Below are 12,365 nucleotides of genomic sequence, written 5' to 3' on the forward strand. Positions count from 1 at the left end.
TTCTTCCAGACTCTCTATGAGGGTCTGGCCAAAGACCAGCGGGCATGGATGCCTTATGAGGATCCAGAAACTAGATTCCCGCTCACTTTTCACCTCTTTGATGATGCCCTCAACAAGGACCATAATCTGATGATGGCAATTATTACTCCAAACTATACCAGTGAACTTCTTCGGCAGTGGGAAAACTTCCAACATCACCTACAAGTTCTACAATCCATCGGCACTAGCTCGTCAACTGGCCTTTGGACAGCTGCCGATTGCACTCTACTATGCCGATGTGGTGAAGCCAAGGGAGATCATAACCAGCGGTCTTGAATGGATCAGAATAGCTCAACTCCCACCAAATGCCAATACATCAGACATTGATCTATCGGCCTGGATCCCAGCTCTCTTCATTACTCAAGCATACAAGCAGTGGCGGGAGGAGTGGAAAGAGTATCTGTTCTGCAGATCGGCTCTCACATACCGTGGTATGATCGACCCCAAGTACAAAGTCCCTGAGAACACTGTAAGTCTTCAACCGATGCTTCAATCCTTTTATTACTTTTATCCTTATCGGTAACTTACTTCCTCCCTTTTAAACAGGTCGACGATACACCACCGACAGTCAGCAGGGGTGGAAAGCCGATCGAACTCCTTCCATCGGGCCTGATTTCTCTGATCAGCAACAATGCACCAAGCCTGGCGGCCTTAATGCACCGGAACGTGCGTTTCAAAAAGATCACCACCAGACGAGCAAAGACATCTCCATCGGTCGCTGCTACTGCTTTGGCACAAGCTTTCAAGGTAAATCCCTGATTTCTTCAATTTATACCGATTCCATTCTATACTTACACAGTCTTTTCAGAATACATCGGCCGTCATGGGAACTTCTTCGGTAACTTCTGTCTTTCAGCAAAAATTCTTATTAACATTCTGTTACACTTGCACTCATAAAACTTTTGTTGTTGTATCAGCAAACTAGCAAATCGGCAAAGACCAGAAGTACCAAGACAAGTGCCGATGCCCCACAATATAGCCAAGTCAAGAGAAAAGGCTCCAAGAGCACCAAGCTACAAGCAAAACGTCAGAGGACAGCACCACCTTCTTCTCCTCCTCCAGTGTCGTCGATTCATGTGGAATCGTCCCCTTCTTCACCAGCGATCCAGACACAGCAAGCACCGTCTCCACCTCAGTCACAAGAAGCACCTTAGCCACAAGAAGCACCTCAGCCACAAGAGACATCAGTCGATGTACCTGAGCAGACTGCCGATCCAGTGGATCCAGTCATATCATCGGTGGTCTCCTCAGAACAGATAAGTCATGTGCCTCCTCAAGGTAAAGTACTATCCACAAAATTATCACCGATGGATTTACTTTTTTCAATTTATAATTATCTTTATTATTTCTCAGTCGATGTTGTTCCATCGGCAACTCCAGCCGATCAACCTATGGTACCATCGGCCTCAACTAGCCAGAGGCGGGAGATAGCTCTGAAACAAGTAAGTCATCTGATCCCTATCCCTTATATCACTAATATTTGATTATCAAATAACTTATCTCATTTTTCTCTAGGAACAAGATTCTCCGGACAGCTTGTTTTCTTTCGCTATCGAGATCTCTGATGATGAAGGCGAGGAAGCAAGCTCCTCTCAAGCAATAAGAATTTCATCGTCAGATATTAGAGCAAAACTGGAAGATCTATTGGCCTTGCTACATCAAGACACTGCTCAACTAGTTGATGATTCTAATCCAGCCAAGGCTCTGTTCAAAGCTCTTATGGGTCAAATCCCTCTCGATGCCGAAGAGATCCTTTTCCAGGCTGCACACTTGGAGAGCCGCCAACTCCAGTACCAAAAGGCTGCCCAACGCCTTGCCGATAGAGCCACCCATGCCAAACTCTCACAGGAAGTAATGCAAGTGAAACGTCTTGCTGATGAGAAGCACAAGAGCATCGGCATCCTGCAGTCCTCAGGGGAGACACTAAGGCAGAAGATCTCCGACTTGTTGGTAAAAAGGGAAGCCCTAGTGGCAGAGCTCAAGCAAGTAGAAGAGGCCCTCTCTCAAGCTCAGCAAGAAGAAAGTCAGCTACCTGAAATGATCAAGACCCTCCAGCAAGAACGAAACATTTAAGCCCACAAGGCACTGCAGATGAAGAAGAAGTTGAAGCCAGTGGAGGGCTCTGCCAATGAAGACATCAGGGAGATAAAAGAAGCCGATCAAATCCGTCTGCGTGCCATATCGGCTATCCAAGCCTTGCTGAATATATGAGCTCTCCATCGGTGGCATGTCTTGTTCTGCCTTTAGAAACTGCTGACTATTTTGGTCTAGCCGATAGGACTGTTATCGGCATCTTTTTAAAGACATCATACTCAGTCCCAGATACATCTTACTCCAGCCGATAGGAATGTTATCGGCACTTAAACTTTCATGCATCGACCCAAATGCTTGGGTAATACTTCTTTAAATATTTTCCATTCAATGCTCTGGGAAATTCAACTCCTTCGAGAGTTTCCAAAATATAAGCATTACCGGGAGCAGACCGATTTATCCGATAAGGACCTTCCCAATTAGGAGACCACTTCCCAAACTTTGAACTTTTAGTCCCAATCGGTAAGACTAGTTTCCACACCAAATCTCCATCAACAAACTCCTTAGCTTTTACTTTTTTATCATACCACCTAGCGACTCTCTTTTTATTTTCCTCTATGCTTATCAAAGCCCTCAGCTGATGCCCTGCTAAATCGTTTAACTCATCTTTCATCAAAGTAGCATAGTCATCGGCAGCCAACTAGTCTTGAAAAGATAGTCGCCTAGATGCGGTCTTAATTTCCCATGGTAGCACTGCATCGTGCCCATACACCAACTAATAAGGTGAAACTTTAGTTGACCCATGACATGCCATCCGATATGACCATAAAGCTTCACTCAACAATGTATGCCACCTCCTAGGATTTTCTTCAATCTTTCGTTTGATGAGTTTAATAATTCCTTTGTTAGACGCCTCGACCTGCCCATTGGCTTGAGCATAATAAGGAGAAGAATTCAACACTTTAATCCCCATACCGATTGCAAATTCATCAAACTCTCCCGATGTAAACATAGTACCCTGATCGGTAGTAATTGTTTGAGGAATACCAAATCGGTAAACAATATGCTCTTTCACAAAATCAATCATATTAGCCGATGTTACTTTCTTCAAAGGAATAGCCTCAACCCACTTAGTGAAATAATCAGTAGCAACTAAGATGAACTTATGCCCCTTGCTTGACGGTGGGTAAATCTGGCCGATTAGATCAATATCCCATCCCCGGAACGGCCAAGGTTTAATAATAGGATTCATGGCCGATGCGAGGGCCCTCTGAATATTGCCAAATTTTTGACATCCTTGACATCCTTTGAAATATTTAAAGCAATCTTCGAGAATAGTTGGCCAATAGTACCCATTTCTCCTAATCATCCATTTCATCTTAAAAGCCGACTGATGTGCTCCACATACTCCTTCATGGATCTCACCCATCAAACTTTTAGCTTCATCATCACCTAAGCACTTGAGAAGAACTCCATCTATCGTTCGATAATATAGCTCATCCCCAAGGAGTACATACTTGGTAGCTTGAAACCTGACACGCCTCTCAACCTTTTTAGATGGATCTTCCAAATAATCAATGATCTCTCTTCTCCAATCATTGACACTGATTGCCGATAACGCATTTAATATGGGTTGATATCCCGAGGCATGCTGAGCCAACCGATTAGCCTCCTCATTATGTAATCGAGGAACATGCTCTAATCGGAAATCTTTGAATTCCTTCAATAGTTGCATACTTTTTTCATAATAGGTTATCAGGACCTCGCTTCGGCATTCGTAAATTCTAGCCAATTGATTTATGACAAGCATAGAATCTCCGAAGATTTCAACAGCATCAGCATGAATTTCTTTTAACAATTCCAACCCTTTGATCAAAGCTTGATATTCAGCTTGATTATTTGTTGATGTGGCAACAATCGGCAAAGAGAATTCATACTTCTTTCTCTGAGGAGAAACTAACACTATACCGATTCCTGCCCCCGGTCACACGTGGATCCATCAAAGAAGAGCGTCCAAAGAACAATTTCCAAAGTCTCCACTACACCTTCTTTCCCTGAGGAGAAACTAACACTATACCGATTCCTGCCGCCCGGTCACACGTGGATCCATCAAAGAAGAGCGTCCAAGGAACAATTTCCAAAGTCTCCACTACACCACAATGCTGAGTCACAAAATCAGCCATAATCTTCCCTTTAACTGCTTTAGCCGATTCGTAACGTAGATCAAATTCCGATAGCGCCAAAATCCATTTGCCGATTCTACCACTCATAATCGGCATAGATAAAATGTATCGGACTACATCGTCCTTGCATATAACGGTGCATTCGGCCGATAGCAAATAGTGTCTCAATTTGACACATGAAAAGTATAAGCATAAACATAATTTTTCAATCACCGAATACCTTGTCTCGGCATCAATCAGTCTTCTACTTAAATAATAAATCACATGCTCCTTCCCCTCAAATTCTTGAATTAAAGCTGAACCGATGACCATCCCATCGGTAGACAAATACAATCTGAAAGGTTTTCCTTACTGAGGTGGAATCAAAACTGGAGGATTTGTTAAATAATTCTTGATTTCATCCAATGCTAACTGTTGCTCTCTTCCCCACACAAACTCTTGATTGGCCTTCAACTTAAGCAGAGGACTAAAAGCACGAATTTTACTAGACAAGTTAGATACAAATCGCCTAATTAAATTTACCTTGCCGATCAGAGATTGGAGCTCAGTTTTATTGGTGGGAGCAACTATTTTGTTGATGGCATCAATAGATCTCCTACTAATTTCAATTTCTCTCTGATGCACCATGAAACCAAGAAACTACACCGCCGATACGCCAAATGCACATTTGTTAGGATTCATTTTCAAGTCATGTTTCCTCGTACATTCCAACACCTTTCGTAGATTGGCAAGATGCTTTGTAAAATCCCTAGACTTAACTACCACATCATCAATGTAAATTTCCACCAACTTGCCGATGAACTCATGAAAGATAAAATTCATATCCCGTTGATAGGTAGCACCAGCATTCTTCAAGCCAAAGGTCATGACTATCCATTCAAACAATCCAATATGACCAGGACATCTAAATGCGATTTTTGGAATATCTTCTTCAGCCATGAATATTTGATTATACCCTGCATTGCCATCCATAAAGCTAATAATCTGATGTCCAGCTGCAGCATCAACCAGTAAATCGGCAACTGGCATTGGATAACCGTCCATCGGCGTAGCCTTGTTAAGATTCCTGAAATCAATGCAGACACGAAGCTTCCCGTTTTTCTTGTAAACTGGAACAACATTAGAAATCCACTCGGCATACCGACATTGCCGAATAAATTTAGCTTCAATAAGTTTAGTTATTTCGGCCTTGATATCGGGAAGAATATTAGGGTTGCATCGGCGGGCTAGCTGCTGATGTGGCCAAAATCCAGATTTGATAGGTAACCGATGTTCAATGATCGATCGGTCTAAACCAGACATCTCAGTATAATCCCAAGCAAAGCAATCTTTATATTCCTTTAACAAATTGGTCAATTGCTGCTTACACTCAGAATCTAACTTAGCACTAATAAAAGTAGGCCTAGGCCTATCACCATTACCTATATCTACTTCTACTAAATCATCGGCCGATGTAAACCCCTGGCCTAATTTTCCATCATCGGCGAATCTATCCATAAACTCCTCATTAGAACCGACTGTTTGGATCGGTGGAATTTCGTAATCGGCAACCTTGAGGAAATCCTTCTCCCAAATTTCTCCTGAGATGCACCTGGTCCTCTCATAAGTATCTGCCTCTGCCGATGCAATGACATATGAAGAATCTCCTGGGACAATTTCAATCTTGTCACCTACCCACTGAACCAAACATTGGTGCCTTGTAGACGGGATGCAACAATTGGCATGGATCCAATATCTCCCCAATAATAGATTATAAGCACCCTTTCCACTAATGACGAAGAAAGTTGTCGGCAAGGTTTTGCTGCCGATAGTCAACTCAACACATATGGCTCCCTTGACTGGAGACACATTTCCTTCAAAGTCCTTCAACATCATATCGGTCTTGGTCAAGTCTTGATCTCCTTTCCCAAGCTTCCAATATACTGCATACGGCATAATATTGATAGCAGCCCCACCATCGACTAATATCTTGGTCATCGGTTGCCCATCAACCCTTCCTTTGACAAACAGAGCTTTAAGATGCTGCCTTTCATTGTAGGCAAGCTTTTCAAAGATAGCCGTCATTGGATCTAGAGCCAACTGAGCTATCTAGTCGGAAAAATCCACCTCCTCGTCATCACTGGACGGTGTAAGGAACTCCATCGGCAACATAAATACCATATTAACATCTGCCGATGGCCCTTTTCCTTTAGGATCTGGCTGCTGCTGACCTTCGGACTTACCAGAATTCTCTCCTTTACTCAACTCTTCCCGTCTTTCACGCTGCAGCCTTCTTTTCTATGTCCTAGTCAATCCCTCTGGACACCATAGAGGAAGTTGCGGCTGCCTTACCGATTGGTGATGATTTCCCCTTGATTCCACTTGATAAGTATTAGCATCCCTGCAAAATATGAACTCATCGAGAACTCGTGTATCCGCCATTTCCTCAAGCTCCTCTTGATCCCTGGGAAAATATCCGACACGGTCACCAAGCCTGTCATGCACATTGAGCCTGCCCCCCTGCCGATCATGAACAGAGGCTCTTCCCCTAATCGGCCCATTAAATCGCCGATCATCGTTTTGATACTGCCGATTAGGTCTATCATGCCGATTATAACCATTGCACTCAGGGCAGTCTCTAACAGTAGGCAGTTTGATGTTTTGCTCCCAACAGTGGATAAAGAACGGGCAGTTCCAATGATCCTTATGCTGATTCTACTCTTGTCGGCGTCTTTCTTCTTCCCGACGATGATCCTCCTGTTGGCGCCGATACTGATCCTCACGCTGCTGTCAGGTCTCCCGATGCCTTCTATGAGTAATCACAATACCAGATCGAGGAGGCCTTCCTGAGCTGGTTCCTTCCTGAATCAGACCCTTGCCTTTAGCGTCATCGACAATAATTTGATGTTGAGGATCCACCGATGCGCTTCTTTCAGCTGCCTCTGACGTCAAGACTTTAGTCTTTCCCTTAGCATCCAACATATTTGTAGGGAAAGGATGCTGATCGATCTTCATCAGCTTCTGAGCTTTGGAACTATCAAATTAATTCTCCCAGATTCTATAGCGATTGCAGCTGTTGCCTGAAAACCTTGCACTCATTTGTGCTATGAGATGTTGCATTATGCCACTTGCAGTATTTCATCTTCTTTAATTCCTCTGCCGATGGAATCGCATGATTAGGTGACAACTTAATTTGCCCTTCTTGAAGTAGAAAGTCAAATATCCTATCGGCTTTGGTGATATCAAATGCAAACTTCTCTGGTTCCTTATGCCCAAAAGGACAAGACATCGGCTTCTTATTCTTCACCCATTCTGCCAAGCCGATGACTGGTTCTTCATCAGAATCTGGGCTTGCTGCCTCATCGACAAATGACACCTTTTTATTCCATGCCCTCTTGGGTTCAAAAGGTTTAATATCTTGGTCAGAAATCCTCTACACCAGATGACTTAGACTCTCGAACTCTTGAGAAGCATACTTGTCTCTGATATGTGGCAACAACCCCTGGAAAGCCAAATCGGCTCGCTGCCGATCGTCCAGAACCAGACTATAGCACTTATTCTTAACCTCTCGCAATCTTTGCACAAAACTCTCAACCGATTCATCATTGCGTTGCTTCAGCCTAACTAAATCGGTAATCTTCTTCTCATGAACTCCACAGAAGAAGTATTTATGAAATTGTTTCTCTAGATCGGCCCAAGTGATAACTGAATTAGGAGGCAATGAAATAAACCAAGTAAAGGCCGATCTGGATAAGGATGATGAGAACAAGCGAACCCTTAACTCATCTCTGTTAGTAGCTTCTCCACACTAGATGATGAACCTGTTGACATGCTCCATAGTTGATGTATCATCTTGTCTAGAAAACTTGGTGAAATCCGGTACCTTGTACCAATTTGGAAGTGGAATTAAGTCTTATGCAGGAGGATACAGTGTCCGATAAGAGTAAGTATTGACTTTGGGTTTTATCCCAAATTGGTCTCTCATCACTTCAGCTATCTTATCGGCCCAATAAGCATTGGCATCTTGCCGATGAGGTGGTTGTGGATCTGGCACCTGCTGATAAGCTTCCCCGTGTCTCTGAGGTGCACGATCTCCATGGATCATTGGATTAACCATCGTCTGCTGACCACTAAGTTGCTGACCAAGATTCATCGGCTGGTTGTTCGACCCTTGATTCTAAAACCCAGGTTGGACTGGTCCCTGTTGAAACCCTACAACCTGATGATACTGCTGAGGCATCTGTGGAAAGACAAACTGCCCTGTCCATCCACTATTAACATTCATCGGCGTAGGTCCTGCCGATTACTGGTAATTGGGCATCATCATTGAATTGACATACCGTGGCTGTGTCATAAACCTTTGCTGCGTCGGCATCGAATCTGCCGATGCATTAGGCATCTGGAACGTTAGCGCTTGAGAATTCCCAGTGAATGGTCTTGCAGTAGTAGTTGTAGAATACTGAGGATTCTGAGTCATCGGCGAACTTGGAGGTGCCGATGCCATAGGAGCCTTGCCTGTCACGTCAGCCACTTGAGATGTTCCAGGACCTTTTACCATCAATTCTGGGGGCATACCATAACCCCACCAGTTGGGAGGAACAGACCCTGACATTGCCGATGCCAATAAATCCGTAGTAAGCTTGATTTGCCCGTCCGACGTTGATGGATTAGTTGTCATCGGTGTAGATTGCGCATTAGTCATCCCTAATGTACCTGGAGGGGAAGTAACTTCTGCACCCACAACGGTCGTAGTAGCCGATGGAGCCGTAACCACCGATGACCCCGACTGATGATAGGCAGGACCCACATAAGATGGTGGTACTTGTCCTTCTTTGAAAGTTCTAGCCACAACATTGAAAACTGTATTGGACAGTACACTAGATTGATTGATCAGAGCACGGTTGACAGCACTATCAACCATCTCTTGCAGTTTACCAGGATTGGCTTCAAAAGTTATTTGTCGAGGTGCCGGCAATGCTTCCTTTTGGATCACCTCGCCACTCCTATTGATACTGAAGGATTTCAAGCATAGCTGCTTATAGTCCTCCATGGCTTTTGGCATAGCTTGTTTCTGCTCATCTCTGAGATTGGCTTCCGTCACAGGGATGACGTTCTCCAAGTCAAACCAACTGCATAACTCCATATTTAAATAGAATCCGTATACAAAACCAACTGTAATAACTATAGAAAGTATTAAATTATCTTCTAGAACCGATCGGCACACCATCACGAGTCAATCGGCAACCCCTGCGCTTTTCTTCATAAGCATCGGCAGACCGCCTTTCACAGCCATCGGCAACCATCAGCACTAGTCATCGGCACGAGTGCATCGCCAAACTTGGTCATATTCGGTTGTTTTCCCATTGGCACCAACCTTCATCGGCAACTCTTCTGTAGACTAGTCACCATTTCTCCATCTGCCGATCTATACCTCATTAACTCCAGGCGCGTATCCAAAGATACGTGTCCAAAAACGGTTTCAACAGTAGTTTTTATGAAAATAGTCAGGTGAAATCACCAAGGAGCATCGTATGGCCATAAAGCTAGGGGTTTAAATCATAATGAGCTTTGAATGCTCCCCCTATCTATGGACGAATACAGCGGATGCTCAAAACATAACAAAAAAGAAACGGTCAACTAACAAGCATGCATATGATATGAGGTGAAATGCAATACTTGAAAGTAAACTAACGCTTGTCAAGTTTGATCCAAGGTTAAGCTTTTTCACATACACAAGGGGGGTTATCTTAACCATGTTAGACAAGCCCTACACACAAATTTGTATATTTAGTTTTGGCATGCATGATATGCAAAACAAAAGCTATTTACAAGGTCAACACATAACTTCATTTTTAGTGAAGTTAGAGAGATCAAGCACATTAAGTTCATTTCTCAACATACAAAACCTAGCTTCATCTAGGGGTTTTGTGAAGATATCTGCCAATTGATTTTCTGTTCCCAGATTCTCTAGAGATATGTCACCTTTAGCAACGTGATCCCTAAGGAAGTGGTGGCAGATGTCAATGTGTTTTGTGCGGGTGTGTTGAACCGGCTTGTTAGCAAGTTTTACGGCACTTTCATTGTCACACAACAAAGGTACTTTGTCTAGTACTACTCCATAGTCTAGCAAGGTTTGTTTCATGTAAAGTATTTGTGCACAACAAGCACCGGCGGCAATATATTCCACCTCGGCCGTTGACAAGCAACACTATTTTGTTTCTTAGACATCCAAGAGACAAGTGATCTACCTAGAAAATGGCACCGTCCGGATGTGATTTTTCTATCAATGCGGCACCCGGCATAATCCGAATCGAAATAGCCTACAAGTTGGAATCTTGCACCTTTGGGATACCACAAGCCTAGGCAAGGTGTGTATTTTAAGTACCTAAGAATTCTCTTGATGGCAATCAAGTGAGATTCCATAGGCATTGCTTGATATCTAGCACACATACACACACTAAACATGATATCGGGCCTAGACGCGGTGAGGTAGAGTAGACTTCCTATCATGGAACGATAGAGAGTCTTGTCAATTGGGTTACCTCCCTCATCCAAGTCGAGATGCCCATTTTATGCCATGGGAGTCTTGATTGGCTTGCAATCCATCATCTTGAATCTCTTGAGAAGATCTTGAGTGTACTTCTCTTGAGAGATGAAGACCCCTTCCTTCATTTGCTTGACTTGAAATCCTAGGAAGAAGGATAGCTCGCCAATCATGGACATCTCAAACTCCTTGGACATCAAATCACTAAATTCCTTGCAAAAATCTTCATTAGTTGAGCCAAAAATAATATCATCAACATAAACTTGGCAAATGAAGATTTCCCCATTCATTTTCTTGGTGAAGAGTGTTGTGTCAACTTTCCCAATCTTGAAGCCCTTCTCAATGAGGAAGTCCCTTAGCCTCTCATACCAAGCTCTAGGAGCTTGCTTGAGGCCATAGAGAGCCTTAGACAACCGGTAGACATGCTTGGGGTACCTAGGGTCTTCAAAACCGGGGGGTTGCTCAACATAGACAAGCTCTTTAATATAACCATTCAAAAAAGCACTTTTCACATCCATTTGAAACAACTTGATATCATGACTAGATGCATATGCAAGTAGGATACAGATTGCTTCAAGTCTTGCCACCAGTGCAAAGGTTTCACCGAAGTCAAGACCTTCCACTTGTGAAAAGCCTTTTGCCACGAGCCTTGCCTTGATCATCCTTCTTGTTCCGGAAGACCCACTTTGTTCCAATCACTCTTGCATCTTTGGGTCGGTCTTCAAGTGTCCACACTTGGTTGTGAGAGAAGTTGTTCAACTCCTTTTGCATGGCAATGATCCAATCCGAATATCGAAGAGCTTCCTCTATAGTCTTTGGTTCATCTTCAAGAGACACAAAAGTGTGATGTTCAATAAATAAAGCATGTCTAGAGCGTGTAGTTACACCACGTGATGGACTCCCAATGATGAGATCTTGAGAGTGATCTTGGAGGAGATGTGATGATCTTCTTGGCGCCACTTGAGGGGTTGGTTGGGGAGCATCAACATCTTGTGCTTGTGCCACCGCTTGCTCATGAGTGACTTGTGTGTCTTCATGAGCATCTCTCACATTCTTGTCTTCATCTTGTGGTACATGTGAGGTGGATGGTGGCTCTACACATCATCATCTTGTTTTGGCTTGATGTCTCCCACCGACATGTTCTTCATGGCATCCCTCAATGGTTAACCACCTACATCATCAAGATTATCACTTGCTCCTTGGGAGCCATTAGTTTCATCAAATTCAACACCAAATGTCTCTTTAACCATGTTTGTGGCATGGTTAAAGACCCTATATGCCTTGGATTTTGATAAATAGCCAACCAAGTAGCCAATGTCACATCTTCTTTGAAACTTGCCCAAGTGTTGGTGCTTCTTGTAGATGTAGCATTTGCACCCAAACACTCTAAAGAATGAGACATCGGGCTTCTTCCCATTGAGCAACTCATATGGTGTCTTCTCTAGGAACTTGTGAGGAAAGAGCCGGTTTGATGCATAGCATGCGGTGTTGATTGCCTCGGCCCACATCTTCTCCGAAGTATTGTATTCATCTAGCATTGTTCTTGCCAAGGTGATCAATGTCCGATTCTTTCTTTCTACAACCCCATT

The sequence above is a fragment of the Sorghum bicolor genome, chromosome 6 (genome assembly GCF_000003195.3).
Source record: "Sorghum bicolor cultivar BTx623 chromosome 6, Sorghum_bicolor_NCBIv3, whole genome shotgun sequence".
NCBI classification, from domain to species: domain Eukaryota; kingdom Viridiplantae; phylum Streptophyta; class Magnoliopsida; order Poales; family Poaceae; genus Sorghum; species Sorghum bicolor.